Genomic DNA, 23,652 nt, shown 5'->3' with positions numbered 1-23,652 from the left:
ATATTATATTATATTATATTATATTATATTATATTATATTATGATGAAACATGATTAAGTAAGGCACAATTGATTGAACACTGCAGATTACGTAGTTAAATTGTTTATTTAATTAATAATAATTGTTTACATTGTATATTTTTAGGGTTTTTCAAAGCAAAGTACTGAATTAAAAAAATATATATATTTTTTAAAACAAAAACTTTTATCTTTTCTGAATGTTAAATGCTAAATGTTAAAATAAACATTTTAATAGCATGCTGTTTAAAAATATATATATATTTTTATCCTTTTATCAATGATTATAGAAAACACACAGCTTATTATTTAATTTTTTTTCCATCTTAAGGCCTGCTCAGTGTAGTATTATAAAATTGTTACAAATTAAAATGTTAATAAATGCACAAATATTAAGTATTTTTTCAGATATTATAATACATTAAATAAATATATTTGTGCATTTTTAGGCTTATTTAAAGCTGAGTGTAATTGTTCATATTATTTCACTGTGCACTGGGCCAGACTGAGTTGTCCTTCTTGAACCTTTTAACGGACTGGACCATCTTGAGGGGTGTGTCCCGTGAGCAGCTATAAAGAGAGCAGAAGCAGTATACGGCTGTGTTTACATGTTTTACAGCACTCTTTCCCTAATGGTCGGCTTTAACAGAGGGCTTTAAACAAAATGGCCAGTTTACATCAGGGCATGTGAGGAAATCAGTGGAGCAAACAGTATTTGGGTATAAAAATGTGTCTTGAAATAAGGGTCCATGATGGAGGGTGAATTTTAGCCTTCACAGCAGAAGAACAGTGAAAGCCGCGTGTTCTTTTTTGATTTTTAGCTATTAATGAATTTCTTTTTATTTTATTTTGGTTGATGTTTAGGTTATGTCCTTAAAGGTTATGTATGTTTGACTGTAGTCAAATAATACCATAATAAAATAATACCAATTATTTTGGTACTTTAGGGACATCTGTTGCATTCTCGATTATGCGCGAGGTTTACATATAGCACAACCTGTATTACCATGTACACAATCGCACAGCTAACATCCATATGCCAAACGTTTATTAATTTCCTCCTCACAGGTGTGATTAGCAGCTATGGTCTTTGGATGGATGGCATTCTGGTGCAGAATTTGTCCCTTATGGGCTTCGAGGTCGGTGATCTGTCCCCGTGGAGCTTCCACAGCTTCCGTGTGCAGGCCTGCGCGGCTCCTGGTGAGAGTCCACCACATTTACATTATGTTAATGCCTCCTCTGCATGTCAGATGGCAGCTCAACATCATAAAGGTGATCGATTCACTCTGTTCAATAAAGCACCTTCTGCTCACGCTTGACATTTGGTATAAATGCCACTCTGGGCTGGTTACTGCTTTGATGGGCCATATTTGGGCATTTTTCCAATATGTGTGCAATATTTAGTCAAATGGCCAGTTCTGCAGACACAGCAAAAGTTGGAGCAAGCAGCGAGAAGTTGATAGCTGTGGTGTCAGGGTAAGTACCCGATCATTTAGTGGACAGATGGTGGAGAGAAAAAAAGAGCCGGCTGTGAATTTTTATTTATCTAAAACATTTTTTTTGTTCAGTTTTTTTTTTTTTTTATTAAAATAATATCTCGTAATGCTGCCTCAAAGTATGGCTTTTAAGTGAGTTTGATATAAAATCTCAGTTAAGACGGTGAATTGTGGCTTCAACCTGCACTACTATTTAAGTTATGGGTCAAGAGTTTTTAAAATTATTTTTAAATGCGTCTTTTGCTTATTAAGGCTGCACTTGATCAAATGTACAGTAATATACATATTATTTTATGATCACAAAAGTAAAATATTATTAACATTTAAAATAAACTTTTTCTATTTTTTTAGTTTTATGTTGGGAAATATAAAGTAAATTTAAAATGTACAATGTAAAAGTCTTTGCTGTTATTTTTGATCAATTTAATGTGTCTTTGCTGAAAACATTTTTTAAAATTAATTAAAAACTACAAATGTTTCTGATCCCAAACCTTTGAACAATTTATTTTACTACAGTAATGTGATTTTTTTTTGTTTTTGTTTTTTTGTTACAATTACAATATTTAACAAAACCCATTTTATTTTGTTTTTTGTTTCACATATACTATTGTAATGTAAGTAGAAAAACTAAATTATTTCATACAGAGATCTAATTATTACATTTTGATTGAACAAAGACAAACTATTTTTGACTAAAATGTGTGTGTGTGTGTGTGCGTGTATGTGTGTCTGTGTGTGTATATATGACTGGCTATCGCAAGTGTATTCGTGTGTGAGTGGTTTTAACTGGACATCAGTGCTTAATTTCTCATGTGTCAAAAGAGCTTGTGTGTCATGTTTTGGGATGACAATAAAAATCCATGAAATATTTAAAACATCCTTGGATCCTTTAGATTTAATGCTGACTTTGATTAAACCTACATGCTTAATTCTACTTTTAAGCAGACATGACCTTTCTTTCTGTTCTCGGTTTGAAGGCTGGACTTCAGAGATGCTTCCCGATGGTCATGTGACCCTGTATGTCCTCAGCGAGACTCCACATTCAGTGCGAGCCAAGTGGGAGGCCCCAGCTAAACCCAGCGGCAACCTGACCTGCACAGTCCTCTTCAACGGGCCAGGTAAATCAAACTTAACTGCTCCCTTCACCCCTCCGCACCCCTACCTCAGTTCCTTCGAGTAAATGCAACACTGCCTCCCTGTATGCTGCCTCTGCTGCTTGTATTGACATCTACTGTTTTCCCTTTGTTTGTTTACAAACAAAAATGCTGAAAGGTCAGCGAACCTTAGCATACCCTGCTTGCGCGGTAATACGCTTAAATGAATTGTTGTCTGCCTCCATTTTGCTCAGGCTGGCTGCTGGGTGCTATCACAGGCCAGAAGGGCTGGAGGAGGACACCCACGATCTTCTCCTCTCGTTCTTCACGGGATGAGAGTGGACAGGTTTGTTAAAAAGCGTAATCGCACACTCAAAAGGAATCTCCCACTGCTTGCCACCCTGATCTCTGCTGGAGCTTCCCTTATGCTTGTTAAAGCATAAACGTTGGCCGTAATGAGAGGGTGAGGGTGAAAATACACTCTTTGTGAATTTGTCAAGCTCATGAATCACTTAGGTTCTATGGAGGTACGGAAATGCAGATACGGATGCTTGTCAAACACATTACAAGTATGCAGTAACATTGTACAGTACACACTGAACATGAATCCTTAATGTCTGTGTTATTGGATATATAGTTTTAATGGGACCATTATCTAATGGTTAGTATTATTGAGCCGTGCTGCTCATGCAAGTAATGCAAGTTCTAGCCGAGCTCACAACACTTCCAATTCCAGTTAAAGTGGCAAAAAGCCATAAATATACATTAACATTTAAAAGTTTGGGGCCAGTTAAATAATTGAATACTTTTCTTCAGCACAGATGCATTAAATTGATCAAATGTAAATACATTTATTGATAATTTCTGTATAAATCTGTTCTTTTGAACTTTGTGTTCTTCAAAGAATCCTGAGAAAGAGTCATGGCTCCTACGAAATATTAAACAGCACAACTGTTTTCAACATAGATAAGGAATATTTCTTGAGCATGAAATCTCAGGATATTGGAATGATTTTTGAAAGATCATGTGACATGGAAGACTGGGGTAATGTTTGCTTAAAATTCAGTTTTCCTATGACTGGAATATATTGCAGTTTAGCATGTATTCAAAAAAATTTTATCATAGTAGTACTTCACATTATTAGGTTTTTTGATTGAATATATTCAGCATTTGTGAGCATAAGTGAGTTCATTTAAAAACATTTTATACATTACATTTTATTTTACTCATACTAACCACATACTTTTGAATGGCAGTATATATATATATAAAAAAAGCACAAAACTAAACCTTTTTCTTGTATTGCTCCATAGGGCTGATTTTATCTATTTTCAAGATTCAATTTGCATTTATATACTGTCAGAATGTGAATGAATTGAGTGTAATGCTGAACCCTGTGTCCCCTGTTCTTTCTTTCACATATCCTGCTGGTAGGCATCCAAATCTCTGTGTATTCCTGGTCAAAGTCCAGCCAGTCTCAGATGAAAAGACTGACCTGCACCTCTATGTGTCAGCACTTCTTTTTGTCTGCCAGGCCAATAGAATAGATTGTCTCTCTCCATTAATCAAGAGTTCATCTGTACAGTTTACAGATTCTACACATTTAATCCTGCCAACAGACCTGTGTGTGCATGTTACAGTATGTGTGTTTCACTATAGCCTACCTAAATTAATACATTGACATTTTTATACCACATAATCATCCACCATCAGCAGATTATAACCCATAATGTGCTTGTTTGTGAAAAAACTAAACAAAACAGAGGTTGATTCTCAGACTGCCACATTACTCTGTCAGCGTCTAATTAAGCTGAGCTCACCTGATCGTTAATATTTGCGAGAGATCACTTACAAAGCAATCAGCTGGCCACTTTGATGGATGCAGGCCTTACTGTGTATACACTTCTGCTGTTAGTATGGATAAATAAGAATCAAATTTGTCAGCTGTTGTTTTCTTTGTGTCATTGACTTATATGTTGCTGAATATGTAACTTTATATACCAGACGTTTGCTACTCTCAGGTTGAAGGTAAATGTATTATTATTATGAATATTTCTATTGAATTACATAGATTTTTTTATTTAAACTCATTGTGAGGTCACAGTGGTTTAGAACTGATTTAGACAATTGTGTTTTCTGATATGATTTTTCCCCTGTTTTTTATTATTTTATTTATTTTTTGATGATGATAATGATAATGATAATGATAATGATAATGATAATGATGATGATGATGATGATAAAGATTAAAATTAAAATTTTGTCATCATTTACTCCCCTTCATGTTGTTTCAATCCTTTATGCATTTCTTTCTAATGTTGAGCAGAAAAGAAGATATTTTAAAGAATGCTGGTAAACAAACAGCTGATGGTCCCCATTGACTTCCATAGTATTTCTTTCCTTACTATGGAAGTCAATGGGGACCAACAATTGTTTGGTTCTTCAAAATTCTTCAAAATGTCTTCTTTTGTGTTCAACATAAGAAAGAAACTTATATAGGTTTGAAAAAACATGAGGGTGAGTAAATGATGGCAGCATTTTCATTTTGGTTTAAACTATTCCTTTAATGCAGAGTTTTATGATCGGGCACAATTAATTAAATTCTGAGAACAAAATATTGTAAAGAACTTAATTGGTCAATGACACATAAAGTATGAAGACATTTTCAAACAAGCTACTTTAAATTGTATATTATACTTAAATGGTAACTTTGATAGACACTGGCCTTACTTTGTCAACTTCTGCTTCTCATATGAATAAGTAACCATTGCCATTCACCCGTAGTTTTCTTTCATTGTATCCTTGAGTTGTATACTGCTGAATCTGTAACTTAATATACCAGCGGTTTGCTATGGATCCTTTCAGCTTGCAGGCCAATCTGAGGTAGTGTGCAGCCCATCCAGACTTAAAAGTAGCTATCTGACAAGCAGGAAGAGCAGCTTACGGACTCAAGATTGTAATCTCCCAGTACAAGCAGATGGAAGTGACCTCTCACAAAGGCAGCCACGTCCCCCCTCTCATAGAGCAAGAGCTTTGAAGTATTCTTCTGAGCAGAAAGAGCAAGATTATGATGTGCAGGGGGATTGATTTGAGAGAGCGAGATCACTGCCAGTGGACTCTTCCAACCAAACTCCTGTTTTCCCTTTGCCTTGCCACGCGCGTATTTGTTGTTACTATTTTCACAACGCTACCTCTGATGGAGATGATAGCTTACGCTGAGTGTAAAGTAGTATTTTTATGCTTTTTCTTGGCTTCTTTGATTATATCATTGGCTCCAGAGGGTTCAGCACTGTTTATTTTTGTATTATCGTGGAGTGTGTTGTTCGAGAAGGGAGGGTTTGTTCGCGCCAGGCTAGCAGGGTCAGATCCACAGGCGTCTCACTCTCTCGCTCTCTGTCTTTTGTGCCAGGAGAGAAGAAGTTTAAGCTATTTCTCCCAGTGGATTGCTGAAGAATTTATTGGCGGGTGGCTGGCTATCACAGATTAAGGGAAATGTCGATCAGTAATGACCCCTCTACATGTTAGTATTGCAGTAAAGCCAAGCTTTTATGTCAAAAAAAATCAGAGTGGGGGCTATTACACATGACAGGGGTGATCAAGGGACTGTGGACCGAGGCTAGCATTATTAAATATTGACTACTCTTGTGATTTATGTAGAGCTTCAGGGAAAAAGTGACTTTTTAACCGTTATATATGCTTTAGTCTCTAAACCCTCCCATTTATCTCTTTGTGGAAATAAAGAGTTTTGGCTACATATTTCTCACTCCCAGCTGAAAAAGGGGGAAAAAACTCCTGCTCTTAAAAAATTAGATGGATGCTTATGCGGCAATTAATTTCAAAATCTGCCGAAAGCAGAATAGGTCAATTGGAAGCAATTATAAGATTTGACACAAAAAAAAGGCTGAGCTAGTTGTAGATGACAGAGAATGATTCGTTTAGTGCTTGGAGCTCAAATAAATTCATTAAGCATGTTTATTTTTGCTTAAACAGGTCATTTTTACAAGTTCTGAGTGTGTTTTTCTTCCACTTGCACAGTAATGTAAAACGTCAGCTGAAGATTTAAGCAATGGAGGATAGGTACATTTGTAGGCTTCCAGTCATTGGGGCAATTCATGCCTATTGAATGATTTCTTTATGATGCTGCATTTCAAGCCCTTTAGATTGGGATAGGATGGAGGTTATGGAGGTTATGGACACGTCTCCCTTCTTCCTCTTCCTGTGAAGGCAGAAGTCTATCTGGTCCAGAGGAGAGGTGAGAACTTGGGGAATTAATTCCCTTTTAATTTGCAAGCAGGGCCGTATATCCTGCGGTCGATTGCATTACAGTAAGTGGTGGTGGCTGGGGACTTGGAGGCTTGGCTCTTGACCTCTTGGTTAATGTGCACACATGCATGGGTCTGACTGAAAGCATTACAGTCAATGAGTGGGAGTGTTGAGAGATGTGTTTGAGTTTCTGTAATGTGCTGTAAGGTTAAAATTATGGCGCCTTATCTTTGCATGTACTGAACTAGAGTCGCGAAGTAATGGAAGAAGTAGCATATCTTTTCTTCTTCATATCTTTGCCACACATCCAAGTGAAATGGATCATCAAAAAGAAAAAAATGTAAGGCAGGAAAGAAACGTTCACAAAAATAATAATGACAGGAAAAAAACTAAAATAATGACTGTTTTCAAACAGTTCTCCCAACCACCCATCTGCCATAGGCCAAACAAGCAGATAGCTCCATTTCCAAGGTCATGCCATTGGTTGAGCTAGTGTTGCTGTTGTCAGGATGACTGAAATGCTCAAACACCAATGTTTTTGGGTAAATAAACTAATATTTGACTGCCTTATAGTTCTTATAGTCAATCTTACCAGACTGACAATATGCTCACTCACTATTTTGTTTATGCCATTATTTATAAAATTGTAAAAAATTATTCTATTTTTGCCACTCTTTTTTTCTGTGGATCCAGCTTCCTGTGTGTTGAATCAGTGTATGGGCTGGCAGAGCAATCAATCCCCATTTCTGGATTAAGACTCAGACAGCCAAAGCCTAGGCTTCCCTGTGTCAGCAGGGCACTGAGGTTCACACATACACACACACACACACACACACACACAGAGAGAGTAAAACAGGGTGTCCCGTGTCTTCTCAGTCTAAAAAGGGTAATTGTGCTTAAAAGGTATTTTTTAGGAAAATACCGTTCCTCTAATTCATAGGATAAGTTTTATCTGTGAACCAAATGTCCATGTATCATGCCACCTCGCTGTCGATGATCCAAGAAAATTGGATCTATATTTAGGAGCTTATCGGCAAAGTAATCATCTTTCAAGTTCCTGAAGATATCCGCAGGTTAGCATGGCTCTGATCCTTTGATGGGCCTTAACATGGATGTTAAATTGTGTCTCTGTGTGTTCAGGTCAGAACTTTAGGAATTTTGAAACACAGGACACAGAGACAAGAGAGCTGCTCAGCACTGGTCAAGAGGGCCAGTGGGTGTCCATAGGAGGACTGCTGTAATATTCTAATTACACAGTGTTGGTGAAGGCCTGTAACAGTCAGGGCTTTGTGGAGAGCTCTCCACAGAGCCCTGTGTGGAGCCCTGTGTGGAGAATTGTTGTTCCATTTGTTCCAAACACTGTTTTATTTTATTTTATTTTATTTTATTTTATTTTACTAAAATAATTATTGTATTTTTAGAAATGTGGGCTTTTTTGGGTGAACATTTTTAATTATTAAATAATGAAATACAAAATAGGAATAGGTTGGAAGTTAAGAAATCTTAAATGATCCTCAGAAATCTCATAAACTCCACTGGCTGAAACATCAACATCTGCCAGAAAGCTGACAAGAATATGATTAGCGCAGAGTTGTAAATCAATATGCAGTAACTCGCTGGGATTTTGTACACAAACTAAAATGATGCAATCACCTAATATTGATTTTCTGCTTCCAAAACTTATTGTCATAAGTAAAATGTGTTTTTTTTCCGCATATACAATTTAGAAATGCTCTATTTCCATAATATTGGCATGTAATTCATTAACAGACAGCCTGTAAACTTCAGCCCTGGCTCATCATATCTGACGCAGAGCTACAGGCTCTATGCACTAATGTTTAATCACATGCCTCCACACAGGCAGAGAACGAGCTGTTTGATCAGGCTGAATCTTCTGGGCCCCGTAACGCTGCTTTGTATGGGGCCAGCAGGGAGACATTGGACATCTGCTGGCAGACAGAGAACAATGCCCACTGCTGGTGATCTAAAGACATGCCGTTTCCTGTCTATGGCAATGGCAGATAAGAGCGTATGCACACAAGAGTAGCCACTATAAGTTTATTGCCACACTAAGGAGCCACACTTTCCCACTGTTAAATTGTTGTTGATTTTAATTATGACTCTTATGGCTCCAGAATGTTCTTTTTTACGATCTTCTCAGGCAAATGAAAGGTAACAACTCATTGGTTAAATAGGCCTTGGTCCATCCTTCCTTTTAGTTAATGGTGTGGGAACTTATTAAGCTGATTTATACAGAGAATGGCTGTTGGGAAGCATGTGACACGCACTAGGTTATATGTGTTTAAGTAAAGGGTAAATTACCATGGAGGAGATTAAAAAAAAGACAATTTACTGATTTCTGCCTTCCCAACCCCCCATTGTGTTCAGTGGGAAGACATTTTTGGAAAAGAGGGGTCAGTGGACCAGTGTTACTTTAGATGAGGGTGGATATTCAGCGCAAATGATACATCTTTATAATTTGTGTTTGATATTTTCCTTTTTTGTTTTTCCTCCTTACTGCACGTCATAACCAAGCACAACATGATAAGTGATAAATGCTTTGCCCTATACTGAAAAAAAATGGAGTAGGATTACATTGATATTGTTTGTAAATGTAAGAGCATGTTTTCAAGTAGTTGCACAAAGCAAAGTAACATTTACTTAGACTGTTTCAAGTAATTTTAATTTAGGCTACGTCCACACAAAGCCAGAGCTTTCCCTATCCAATCTTTTTTTTCCTTGTCTCAAGAAATATCTGTGTCTAAAACCACAAAACCGACCCAAAACTATGTAGTATACATGCCAGACCAGTATATGGCGCTGTAATTCTGCCACAGAGATATACTTAAAATGGAGAAGAAGACTTGGACAATGCACATAAACCTTGCGTGCAGTATACAAACGAACATGGAACAATACATTTATTAATCTGTGTTAATGTTAGTTATTTAGTAAAAAAGACAATCGTTCAGTGTTTATGTTTTTGTTGCTGTTACGTGACGTAGCGGTGCCTGACGAGGGGTGAGACGTGGGCTGATGACGTCATCGTTTCAGAAAATATACGGATTTGCTGTCCAGATGAAAACGCAAGGGAGGAGTTTTCTGATTTATCCACACTGGGACCTGGTTTCAAAAAATATCAGTTTCACTCTCCCAAAACACCAGATCCATGTGGACGAAACGCCTATATGATACAAAATTGATGCGTATACAGCGAAACCCGTCTCCGTGTGGACAGGGCCTTAGTCTTTGTAAAATTTTCTTAACGCCTATAAGAATACTGTAATTTATTATGTTTTTTTTTTTTTTTAACATGTTTGCAATTCCTTTTTGAAGAATTAATGTGTGCACCGATAATACATTCAATAAACATTTCTGAACATAACCCAATGATAGACAACAATTTACATAAAATATATTTTAATTAAAAGTCATACAAACTAATGACAATTCACTTTAAAGGTTAAGAAAAAATGGTTGTAACCTTTATTTTAAATGTTTTTAAGCAAACACAATGGTTAAATTTGTAAACTATTATTTATTTATTTACTTATTTATTTTGCTATTTTCCATCCCAGTTAAAGCCACTCACATACTTATTTTAGCTAAAGAATCATTAGACTGTCAGTTGTATCTCTATATTCTTATATAAAGTAATATGACCTGACCCATATATCTTTGACCGGACAACTGTAAATTCCTCAGTCAAGACCCATGCATCCACAAACACACACATCTTTCCTGCTCAAAGAGACTGGCGAGACATGTCTTTCGAACTGATAACCACCTTTGCTTTGCTTGCTTTTGCTTCATGTTCTGTGACAATTATCATTCCGTCTGTACCTGAAAGGAAGATCATTTTCCTTTAGGGAAAAGAAAATGAAGTTGCTGGGGCACGTTTCATGAACAAACATCAGCATTTGAAAGCCCAGAGCTCCACCGTTGTCTCATCTCTCACGGAGGTGAACGGAACGCTCATTCCCAGAGGAGTGTGTATGGATTGAGGATTGATTCGGGGGAATGGGACATGGCCTTGCATGTTCTTAGATGATGAAGCTGACCTGTAAATGCCACTCCATGTTGATGCCCAGCCTTTAAATACAGACCAATCGCTCTCCGATGGCCCTGTTAAAAACAGCAGCACACCCAAGTTAAAGTTCTGCGAAATTGTTCAAGTTCAACACAAAGACACAAGAAGTATAAATTTTAAATACCACACGTTTCCCTCCACTTCTTTCAGCAGATCTTTTGGTTTGTCTTAGCTGAACTGAAGCCTTGTCTCAAACTGTCCTTGTTATATCAAAGAACAGACGGAGTAGAAGGCTTAGGATACAGACGAAACATAAAAGTGCATAGTTTAAAATGATTAGTGACACTTTTGATATACCTGAGGAAGGAGGGACATGAAACAAAGGAAGCTTCATGCCGACTGTTTGATGAAATAAGGATGTGAGGAATTAACTCTTTTGTCAATGGGGTGTCTTACTCTCGTTAGACTCTCCTTCTCACCACTCTCTCCATCTTTTTCTCTCTCTACAAACTTTCGGGAAAAAATCAAATGCTTTGAACATATTGTTCATTCCTTAGTGTGCTGAACATATAGGCTAACACCATTGTATTTTGGTACAGTAGTGTTGACGAGGGCAAACGCAAGCATATGCTGTATAATTTTTTCTTTGCTCACCTAAAAAATAAGTAATAATACATAACCATGGCAGCCAAAACAACATTTTTGCCACAATTGTGCTTTTAGTTCATTATTTACAGTACTAGTGTTAAATGTTTTAAACAGTTGCTGACCTGTCAGTTAAACATCATAAGTTAATGAAGCACATTTTTATGAGTAAGTTAACATGGGTAACTTTAACTTTCTAATGTTATCAAAAGTTTGCTGCCTGTAAGATTTATTTTATTTAATTGTATTAAATTGTTTAAGAAGTCGCTTATGCTTTTTATGGTAGCTTTTTATGGAGAAGTATGTTTACATCACATCATATGAGTTTTGTCACCTTTTATCAAATATTTGTGTGCAGTTGGTAGTTTCTTGATAAACTCACAGGATGCCCACTTCTTCAGTCAGTGCTACACCACTGGTGCACTGTGTGGGTGTTCAGGTCCAAACTATGAGAAGTAGTATTGGCATCTCTGAGCTGCGGCAATGTGTAGGGACATGGTCCAGACCTGTCCATATGCTCATCATCATCATTATGTTTATGACTGGTTGGCCGAGCTTTGCACTGTTTATTCCTGCCCAAAAGCCATAGCAGCAAAGGCAGATGGAGGAAAAGAGTAAAATGGCTGTCCAGCAAAACCCTATCCACTTTTCTCAAAGCAGCAGCATCCCTCTCCCAAGCTTTTTCCTGCCTAATATAAGCCACATGGACATTATGAAAATTGCAGCTTGGCAGTAAAACTAATTTTGGAGAGCTGACTTGAGTGATGAGACTGACCCCCACTGAACGCGAGCCATGTCCCTGTTCCTGCATGCCAGCCTATGTAGCGTTGGGTTCAGACACCTACATTGTCTCTCCCTTCTTCGTTCAATCAGACTGTCACCCTGTCCTCTTAAATGACGCATGGGTTATTCAAGCTTTGAAAGTCACACAACAGCTTGGCATATCCATACTCTTTATTGACATAATTGGCAGTTCCATAGCTCATCAATCAAACTATTAACATCTTTTTTTTTCTTGCCGTAATGTCGATGAGTTGATCTCATTTAGTTCGTTCTCTACACCAGAGACCACGGAACCAGGAATTCAGTCTCTCCCTCATAACCTTTTTTTTGTTTGTTTTTTGTTTTTTTTGTACTTCAACCATCACGGGCATATTCAATTCTAATTCGTATTCTATCGAGACGATTCTATTTCAGCGCAGCCGAAATGACTTAAGTAATCAACAGTTATTGAGTTCTTGTGGCTGGACAAGAGGAGGGTTGATTGAGAATGAGACTTCACTTAGGGAAAGGACTTCACTTGGAGCATTGGAGTGCTGTATTATTGAGGCTGATGCTGACTAGATTGCTCCTTAGAATAGATGATTTTCCTAGTCCTCCCTAAGCACTAAGACAAGACCCAGTATCAAGATTTTTTCTTTCTTGATGTGTTCATGTGTTTCCAGGCAATTTTGTAATATAGTCTCAATGTCTTGTGGACAGAAATGCAAGTCATAAGATCCACATTGCAGTTACTTATTATTATTTGCTATTACTTTTATACTTTTTGTATTGTATATATTATTATATTTCACCATCAATTTTTCATCTAACCATTGTTTTTATATAGAATAGTTCAACATTAATTCTTAAAATACTAATATTGTGAAACGTTTTATATTTTATACCCTCATGTGTGCATAAGAGTGGGTGTGTAAGTGCCCTGACCAGTGAGATTGTGTTGAGGGCAGATGACTCTCATAGTAAATAGAAGCTGCACCATTATCCACAGGGTCGATGGTGCGTTGGCCTAGAAGCGAGGCGAGGAGGCTCAGAAGGGGCCAGGAAGTCCTTGTAAATCAGAGGCGCAGAGAGCTGACCGCACCATTAGACAAGTGCTATTCACATTCTACACCCGTCTCTTGACTCTCTCTTTAAAAACAGATTATTTCTCTCTCTCTCTCTCTCTCTCTCTCTCTCTCTCTCTCTCACTCTCACTCTCACTCTCACTCTCTCTCACTCTCTCTCTCTCTCCACTCTGTGATATGCACAGATTAAAGATGGTCGCACAATTCCTCACCGGCTGAGTATTAAATCTTTAAAACTATATAATGTATTTAAATTTCATATTAATAAGAATTTTACATTTATTCCAAAATAATAACTCAAGGCAGTAACAATTTAAAAAATATATATTTTATTTGGGAACTTGTGTTCAGCTATTCTTTTTAATTAAACAATTTAAAGGAACACTTTTTAATTAGAGTATAGCATCAAGTCAGTTAAACTCCTGGGATATTGATCTGGTCAGTTAAGTAGCAGAGGAGGTTGTTAATCAGTTTTGGTGTTAATGAAATTAAAGGAATACTCCACTATTTTAGAAAATAGGCTCATTTTCCAACTCCCCTAGAGTTATACAGTTGAGTTTTACCGTTTTAAGATCCATTCAGCTGATTTCCAGGTCTGACGGTAGCACTTTAGCTGAAGCTTAGCATAGATCATTGAATCTGATTAGACCGTTAGCATTTAGGTAGCCTATTTTTAGGCGCTGCGTAATATATGCTAAGCTACAGCTTATTTTCACATATTTTTCCCTGCCATTATAGTTTGGAAAAAGTTCAACAAGTGAATGTGTACAAGTTTCTGTCACAACACTAATATAAATAAATGATTTATCAGAATGAGATCTTCCATTGGATTAAGTCGCATCACATTTTTTTGAGGTAAATTCATGGCTTATTTCTTCACAGCATGTCTTCTTCCAAAAATGAAAAGTAGCCGTGATGACCTTGATGAATCTTTCTTTGTTTACGGAGTTGATATGGGCATTTACACATTTGTGAATGATTATCTTATAGCACGCAATGTGCGTCAGCGTGTTTACATTATTGGTGAGCTCAGACAGGAAAGACTGTACTCCGCGTTGGTTTCATATTAATTATTTTATAAGAGAATATTTGTTTTTGACATGACTTAATTTAAAATAGACACTTCAAGCTTTCTTTAGATATATTTTTCATGTCTGTGAGTAAGTAAAAATACAAGTGATCATTCAAGTTGCTGTTTTAATACCTATACATTTTTCAGTCAATATTAAATACTGAAAGAAATGAGTTTCACTTTGTGTTGTATTTTTTAGGTTTGATAACTTAAAGTAAAATTGAAAGTAACTTGAAAGTACAGTAATTAGTAATCCGATTACGTTTTAAATGCAGTAATCAGTGATGTAATCAAACTAAAGTTTTAAAAAAGTAATTAGTAATTTGTAGTGGATTAAACCAAACAAACAGAAACAGACTTCATGAGGTTGGCCTGAGGGCCCGATGTCCTCTAGTGGGGCCTGTGCTCGCTGCCTGGCACCATGGAGCTTGATTGGCATTTGCCATTGAACACCAGAATTGGCAGGTCCGCCACTGGCTCCCTGTGCTTTTCACAGATGAGAGCAGGTTCACCCTGAGCACATGTGACAGACATGAAAGGGTCTGGAGATGCGCTATGCTGCCTGTAACATCATTCAGCATGACCGGTTTGGTGGTGGGTCAGCGATGGTCTGGGGAGGCATATCCATGGAGGGACACAGATAACAACAAGCTAGACAATGGCACCCTGACTGCCATAGGGTATCTGGATGAAATTCTTGGACTCATTTTCATACCCTACGCTGGTTTAGTGGGTCCTGGGTTGCTCCTGGTGCATGACGATGTCTGGCCTCATATGGCAAGAGTATGCAGGCAGTTCCTGGAGGATAAAGGAATTGATACCATTGCTTGTTTAAGGTTTGCTGCAAAACATTTAGACAAACCTGTGAAATATTGGGAGAATATAGTCTGGTCAGATGAGACATAAATTGTACTCATTGGATGTCATAATACACACCATGTTTGGAGGTCAAATGACACTGCACATCAACCCAAAACATCATGGTTTAGCACTGGCAAAGTTCATATAATTGAAGGAAGGATGAATGGAAAAATGTACCGAGACATTCTTGATAAATGTCTGCTGCAATCTACCAGGATGATGAAGATGAAATGAGGGTGGACATTCCAGTGAGACAATGATTCCAAACACACAGCCAAGGAAACTCTCATTTGGTTTCAGAGAAAGAAAGTAAAGCTGCTAGAATGGCCCAGCCAGTCACCTGACTTGAATCCAATAGAAAATCTATGTAAGAACTAAAGATTAAACTTTATAGAAGATGCCCATGGAACCCTCAAGATTTGAAGACTGTTTGTGTGGAAGAATGGGCCAAAATCACACCTGAGCAATGCATACTAGTTTCTCCATACAGGAGGTCTTGAAGCCAACAAAGTCTTTGTACAAAGTATGAAATAAATTTCATAAGCGTTTTCAATACTGTTTCCCTGGGTCAGTTTATTTTATTACACAGAACTTAATTTCTGAGCTTATTTGTATTGTTTTCTTTGTATGAATGGATTACTTGGGTTGTTACTGACATCTGGTGAAAATTTCATGTCAACAGCAAGTTTAGAAATGTATTTACTGAGAAAAATGCAATTAAATTTTAATTGTTTAGCGCTTTTTACGATCTTTACAGAAATTGAATGTTTCTTTAATATTTTGTAGTAGCATATCAGTGGTGACTCATTTTATGTTCATATGGCAAATGTACGGAAAAATAAATTAAAGACGTAATCAAACAGACAATGAACACTATTAACAGCAATTATTATGATGCAGTCAAACTTATAGCAAAGTTTGGTAGTTATGTATGTTGTTTCAGGGTTGGCATCATCTGAGGGGTTATTATAATCTCTTCTCAGGTGTTCTGGATCCAGACTGAAGCTTGTTTAAATCCTAGATTATGCAAAACAGAGAAACAAAAAGAGACATAATTAGCGTAGCTGCTGTTCCAACCAAGTAAAATTATTATATTTTTAATAATAATGCACATTTGATCAGATATAACTGCAGTACAAGATTATGAGATGCAGTATTTGAATTCTTGGCAAAAAAAGATGTTGTCTTTAATCTAGATCTACACAGAGAGAGTGTGTCTGAACCCAGAATGTTATCAGGAAGGCTATTCCAGAGTTTGGAAATGCGAAAAAGCTCTTTCTCCTTTAGTGGACATTGCTATCCTAGGTACTACCAAAAGTCAAGCATTCCTAAGGGAGCATGATGGATTGTAGCGTGGTAGAAGACTAGTTAGGTATGCAGGAGCTAAACCATTAAGGGCCTTATACGTAAGTAATAATATTTTTTCTGTAACTGATACAGAACTTAATAGGTAGCCAGTGCAGAGACTGTAAAATTGGGGTAATATGATCATATTTTCTTGACCTGGTAAGGACTCTAGCCGCTGCATTTTGGACTACCTTTAGCTTGTTTATTGAAGACTCAGGACAACCCCCTAGTAGTGCATTACAATAGTCCAGTCTAGAGGTCATGAATGCATGAACTAGCTTTTCTGCATCAGAAAGAGGTAACAGTTTCGTAGCTTGGCAGTGTTTTGAAGATGGAAAAATGCTGTTTTTGTAACATGGGAAATATGATTTTCAAAAGACAAGTTGCTGTCTAATATAACACCCAGATTTTTGCAGATTGTAATCTACGAGATTGTGGTTCCTGTTCTTTTGGTCCAATAATTCATATCTCTGTCTTATCCGAACTTAATAGGAGAAAATTATTGGTCATCCAATCTTTTACAATTTTAACACGCTCTGTTAGCTTAGAAAATTTAGAACGTTTAATCTGGTCTCTTTAAAATATATAGTTGAGTATCATCAGCATAACAGTGGAAACTAATCCTGCATTTTCTTATAATATTACCGAGGGGCAACATGTATATTGAAAATAGCAGAGGACCTAGTACAGATCATTTTAGCACTCCATATTTTACTGGTGATAAATGAGATGACTCCCCATTTAAATAAAAAAAGTTGTAGCAATCGGACAGGTAGGATCTAAACCATCTTAGAGCCTGCCCTTGAATACCTGTATAGTTTTGTAATCAATCTATAAGTATGTCATGATCTATGGTGTCGAACGCAGCACTAAGATCAAGTAAAACTAGCAATGAGATGTAGCCTTGGTCTGACGCAAAAAACAGGTCATTTGTAATTTTAACAAGTGCAGTTTCTGTGCTATTGTGGGGCCTGAAACCTGACTGAAATTCTGACAGATTATTTCTTTACAGGAAGTAGCATAATTGAGCAGACACAACTTTTTTTTACATTTTAGACAGAAATGGAAGATTTGAAACGGGTCTGTAATTTGCCAGTTCACTAGGATCTAGTTGTGGTTTCTTAATAAATGCTTAATAACTGCCAGCTTGAATTCTTTCAGTAATTCAGTGGGTACAGGATCTAATAAACATGTTGTTTGTTTAGATACAGTGATAAGTTTATTTAGCTCTTCCTGCCCTATACAGTAGTTGTAAATCACTGCAGTCTATCTTTGGGTGCGATTAATGAAGCTGGAGTATTAGACGCTGTAGAATCTACCTTTGTTATTGTATTTCTGATGTTATCTATTTTATCAGTTAAGAAACACATAAAGTCGTTATTTTTAAACTGTGAGGGAATATTTAGATTGGGTGGCATCTGGTTATTTGTTAATTTAGCCACTGCGCTAAATAAAAACATTGGATTGTTTTGGTTATTTTCTATGAGTTTGTGGATATGCTCAACCATGGCAGTTTTTAGAGCCTGTCTATAGCTGGACATATTGTTTTTCCATGCAAATCTAAAAAAAACTTACAAGTTACTTTTTCTCCATTTGCACTCAAGACTATTAGTTTCTTTCTTGAGAGAGTGGGTATTACTGTTGTAACCTTTCTCAATTTGATGGGGGCAACAGCTTCTAAAGTATTAGAGAATACTCTCTAGAGAATTGTCATAGTGCCCATGTAGCAAGTTATTTATTTTAGTTTGTATGTGTTTATGGGTAATAAAGAACTGTTAAGATAAATCAGGCAGGTTACGTATTTGTGAATCTGTCTTTGGTGGCTGGCACAATAGTCCTGCCCAGACGATAACGCAGAGCCATATAGTTAATATCAGTAATACACAGCACGCACGATACAAGGAAATGGTCAGTAACATCATCACTTTGAGGTACGAAATAGATTTACAATAGATTTCTTTCGCATATCTGTGACAGTGTAACATTAAGCAGAAGCATTTCGAATGAGTTAAACCTGTATCCTGTTTTCTGGGTAACATTGAAAATAAAACTATATATTTTTGCAACACTTCCACCATGATCAGTCTGATGGGGCTCATGCTTATAAAAGTAGTTTGGTGGAGTATTCTCATGTAGACAAATATAATCATTTGGTTTTAGACATGTTTCAATCAAGCAGAGTACATAAAATCTATTATCTGTGATCATAGCATTTACAGTAACTGCTTTGGGTGGACATTTTCTAATTTTAACAACGACTTGATGAAGTTCAAACCAAGCATCAGAATGTGGAAGAAAGGGGATTTAAGTGACTTTGAACATGGAATGGTTGTTGGTGCCAGACGGACTGTTCTGAGTATTTCAAAAACTGGTGACCTACTGCAATTTTCACGCACAACAATCTCTAGGGTTTACAGACAATGGTCCGAAAAAGAGAAAATATCCAGTGAGTGGCAGTTGCATAGATGAAAAGGCCGTGTTGATGTCAAAGGTCAGAGAAGAATGGGCAGACTGGTTAGAGATGATAGAAAGGCAACAATAACTCGTATAACCACTTGTTACATCCAAGGTATGCAGAATACCATCTCTGAACGCAGAACACGCCAAACCCTGATCAAGATGGGCTACAGCAGCAGAAGACCACACAGGGTGCCGCTCCTGTCAGCTAAGAACAGGAAACGGAGGCTACAGTTCACACAGGCTCACCAAAATTGAACAATAGATGACTGGGAAAAAATGTTTGCCTGGTTTAATGAGTCTCGATTTCTGCTGCAACATTCAGATGGTAGGGTCAGAATTTGGTGTAAAAGCATGGTGAAAGCATGGATTCATCCTCCCTTGTCTCAGTGATTTAGACTGGTGGTGGTGGTGTAATGGTTTGGGGGATATTTTCTTGGCACATTTTGGGCTCCATATTACCAACTGAGCATTGTTTAAATGCCATAGCATACCTTAGTATTGTTGCTGACCATGACCATCCCTTTATGACTACAGTGAGTGTACCCATCTTCTGATGGCTACTTCCAGCAGGATACTGCACCATGTCAAATCATCTCAGACTGGTTTCATGAGTTCACTTTACTCAAAATGTCCTCCACAGTCACCAGATCTCAATCCAATAGAGTGGAACGGGAGATTTGCATCATGGATGTGCAGCTGACAAATATGCTGCAACTGCATGATGTTATCATGTCAATATGGACCAAAATCTCTGAGGAATGTTTCCAACACCTTGTTGAATCTATGCCATGAAGAATCAAGGCAGTTCTGAAGGCAAAAATTCATTTTGATGAATGGCTATTAATCCAAGATGGCGGCATGTATGGTCTGATGTGTGTTTGTCCTCTTATCTATACTCATTTGTTTGCTTTTATGCTCATATATGGAGTAAAATTTTTAGCAGATTCTATGATTGAGCTCTTAGGTTTTTAGATAAAATAATTTTTATTGGATTATGGACTACTTTGCTGCAGAAAAGCTTCCATCTCCAGGCTCTACTTGGATCCTGAGGCCCTTTTAGCCTCTCTAGGCCTTAGCAGCCCAGCTACCATTTCTAGGCTCCAGGCCCTAGCAGCCTAGCTACCATCTTCCTTCTCTAGCCCAGCTCCAGCCCAGCTATCATCTCTAGGCTCCAGGCCCTAGCAGCCCAGTTTCCATCTTCAGGCTTTATTTGGATCCTGAGGCTTTGTTAGCCTCTCCAGGCCCTAGCAGCCCAGCTACCATCTCTAGGCTCCAGGCCCTATAGCCCAGCTACCGTCTCTAGGCTCTGTTTGGATCCTGAGGCCCTGCTATCCTTTCCAGGCTTTACTTGGATCTTGAGGTTCTGCTAGCTTCTCTAGGCCCTAGCAGCCCAGCTAACATCTCCAGGCTCTGCGTGGATCCTGAGGCCCTGTCAGCTCCTCCTGGTTTTGCTAACATCTTCTGCTAACATGGCTTTTCTCTTAATGCTGCTTTGTTCATTGTTTGTGCAGAATCTAAGATCAAGTGATTTATACTGGGTGAGTACATCTTACAACATTTGTGGCTCTTTGGACATAGCCTATGGATTAAACTGTTCAGCCTTTGTGCATTCCCATCAAATGCCAAAAGAGTTGGCAGAGGACTTAAATGCAGCCTGGTTACTACCCAGGGATATTCTTCAGCTTCAAAATCTTTTGATCTTAAATGACTATTTTGCATTTGATGGCAGACATTACTGGGACTCTCATTTTAAAAACTCTACAGATTCTTCATATACTGATGGTAAACAGAGATGGTTAATATTTTTATTGCTGCTTTTATCTGGCAATGTGCAGCCAAATCCAGGCCCTGATTTGCAGTGTATTCCATTGCCATCTGATGTGAAATCCATGTCTGGTTTGAGTGTAATTCACCTTAATGTTCGCAGTTTGTTACCCAAAATGGATCTGCTTAGAATTTGGGTGAATTTAACAGATGCAGATATTGTTGTGCTATCTGAAACCTGGCTGACAAGATCAATCACTGATATGGATATTGGAATGGGTGGTTATAACGTGTTTCGTGCTGACAGACCAAGAAAGGGTGGTGGGGTTGCTATTTATGTCAAATCTAAATTTAATGTGAAGTTAGTCTATTCAGAATCAATCGGTAAGCAGCTGGAATTTTTGGCAGTGAAGGTGGAGTTGGCCAAGGGCCCTTATGTTACTGTTGTTGGGTGTTATAGGCCTCCTTCTGCCCTGAGTACTGCATTGCAGACTCTTATTCAACTCTTATCCAGATTGGACTACTCCAAAATTATTTTAGCAGGTGATCTAAACTGGGACTGGCTGAAACCTTGTTCAGATGAATTTAAGTCATTTTGTGATTCTGTCAATTTTACACAGTTAATCAATTCTCCCACTCGTTTAAATCATAAGTGCCATGAGAAATCCACCTTAATTGATTTAATTTTGACTAATGTCCCACACAAATTTTCTGCTGTTGGTGTTTTTTGCAATGACCTAAGTGACCACTGTGTTGTTGCTGCTGTAAGGAATACTAAGATGCCTAAATGTAAACCTCGCGTAATATGTAAGAGGAATCTCAAAAAATTTAATCAACAGGGCTTTTGCCATGATTTGTTTAATTGTGATTGGAGTAGAATAGAGCTGATTCCCAATGTGGAGTCAGCCTGGATCTTTTTCCGGGATAGTTTTTTGCAAGTAATAAATAGACACGCCCCACTAAAGAGATTCAGAGTTAAGGGGCGGGACAATCCCTGGTTTTCCTCTGAGCTTGGAGATATTCTTTATGACCGCAATTTAGCTTGGGCCAAAGCAAGAAAAACGGGCTCTTCGTCTGATTGGCTTGTTTTTAGGCAGTTAAGAAATAAATGTTCTTCTTTTATTAAGAAAGCAAAATCTGACTTTTATCTGTCAGCCACTACTAATACCTTAAATGATCCCAGAAAATTTTGGAAGGCTATAAAATTACTTTCTTTAAACAAAGATAGTATTAATGTTCCTTCTTTTATTATGAAAGAATCTGTAGTAGTTCATGACAAGCTTGAGATATTGAACCATTTTAATGAGCATTTTATTCAGTCTGGTTCTTTGTTTGACACTGCTTGTCCTTACACTGTGACATCATGTAGAGATGTACCAGTCTCTACAAGTGTCTTCAATCTCACTCCATTCTTAGTGGCTGACGTTCAAAAAGCCCTAAAAGGGCTGGCTCCTGAAAAACCTCCAGGACCTGATCTTATAGAGCCCTACTTCTTAAAAATAGCTGCTGATTGTGTTGCACAGCCTCTAACGTATCTTTTTAATCTTACTTTAAAGAGCAATACTATTCCCAAAATATGGAAATCTGCATTTGTTTGTCCATTATTGAAAGGGGGTGACCCGTCAAATTTAAATAATTACAGGCCAATTTCTAATTTGTCTGTTTTAGCCAAAACGCTTAAATCCCTGGTGAGTGATCAGATGAAAGATTTCTTGCATGTACAGGACATTTTATCCCCAGTTCAGTCAGGTTTTAGAAAAAAACATAGTACTATCACAGCTGCAATGAAGGTGATAAATGACATCTCTGTTGCTCGTGACAAGAAGCAACACTGTGCATCACTTTTTATTGATTTGTCAAAAGCTTTTGACACGGTTGATCATGATGTTTTAAAGATTAGGCTTCTTAATTCGGGTTTTCAGAGAATACTGTCTCTTGGTTCTCAAACTATCTTAGTGACAGAACCAAGTGCATTAAGTATAATGGTGTTCAATCTGGTATCTTACCAATCCTTAAAGGGGTTCCACAAGGCTCTGTGTTAGGCCCTCTTTTATTTACTATTTATATAAATAACCTTAGTCAGCATGTGTCTGATGCAAACTTTCATTTTTATGCAGATGACACAGTTATTTACTGTTGTGCACCCTCTCTTAAACAAGCCATTGCACATTTACAGAATGCCTTCACTGTGGTCCAAAACACATTGCTACAGCTGAAACTTGTGCTCAATGCAGAAAAAACCAAATGTATGCTCTTTACGGGCCCTCGGAATAGAACACTGAATGTTCCCTCAGTGATTACTCTTGACGGACGTGAAATACAGACTGTTACAACTTATAAGTATCTTGGTATTGTTATTGATGATTGCCTATCATTTAAGCCATAAAAAACGGTTAGTGGCATCCACTTTTTTATCTGTGCTGGACTATGGTGATATATTATATATGCATTCATCTGCCCAATGCCTTCAAATGATTGACGCAGCCTATCATGCATCGCTGAGATTTATCACTAATTGTAAAGCTCGCAGCAACCACTGTGAGCTGTACTCTCGTGTAGGGTGGTCTGCTCTGGCCACACGGAGGCTTTGTCATTGGTACACATTTATATATAAGGCTATTCTTGGTGTGCTTCCATCCTATTTATGTTCACTTCTTATGAAAAAAGTGCTGTTCATTACTCTCTCCGTTCTCAGGCTGTTGTCTTGCTTTCTGTCCCACATGTCAGTACTGAGCTGGGTAAAAAGGCCTTTGTT

At 37.6% G+C, this 23,652-nt stretch overlaps 1 pseudogene; it reads left to right on the top strand.

Annotated features, from left to right (window-relative positions):
* LOC132113384 (usherin-like) overlaps nucleotides 1–23,652 on the top strand; it is a 219,745-nt pseudogene that overhangs the window by 97,585 nt on the left and 98,508 nt on the right.

This window comes from Carassius carassius, chromosome 32 (assembly GCF_963082965.1).
Source record: "Carassius carassius chromosome 32, fCarCar2.1, whole genome shotgun sequence".
Lineage (NCBI taxonomy): Eukaryota > Metazoa > Chordata > Actinopteri > Cypriniformes > Cyprinidae > Carassius > Carassius carassius.
The sequence above is the reverse complement of the archived record's forward strand: the minus strand, read 5'-3'. Positions and strand labels throughout refer to the sequence as shown.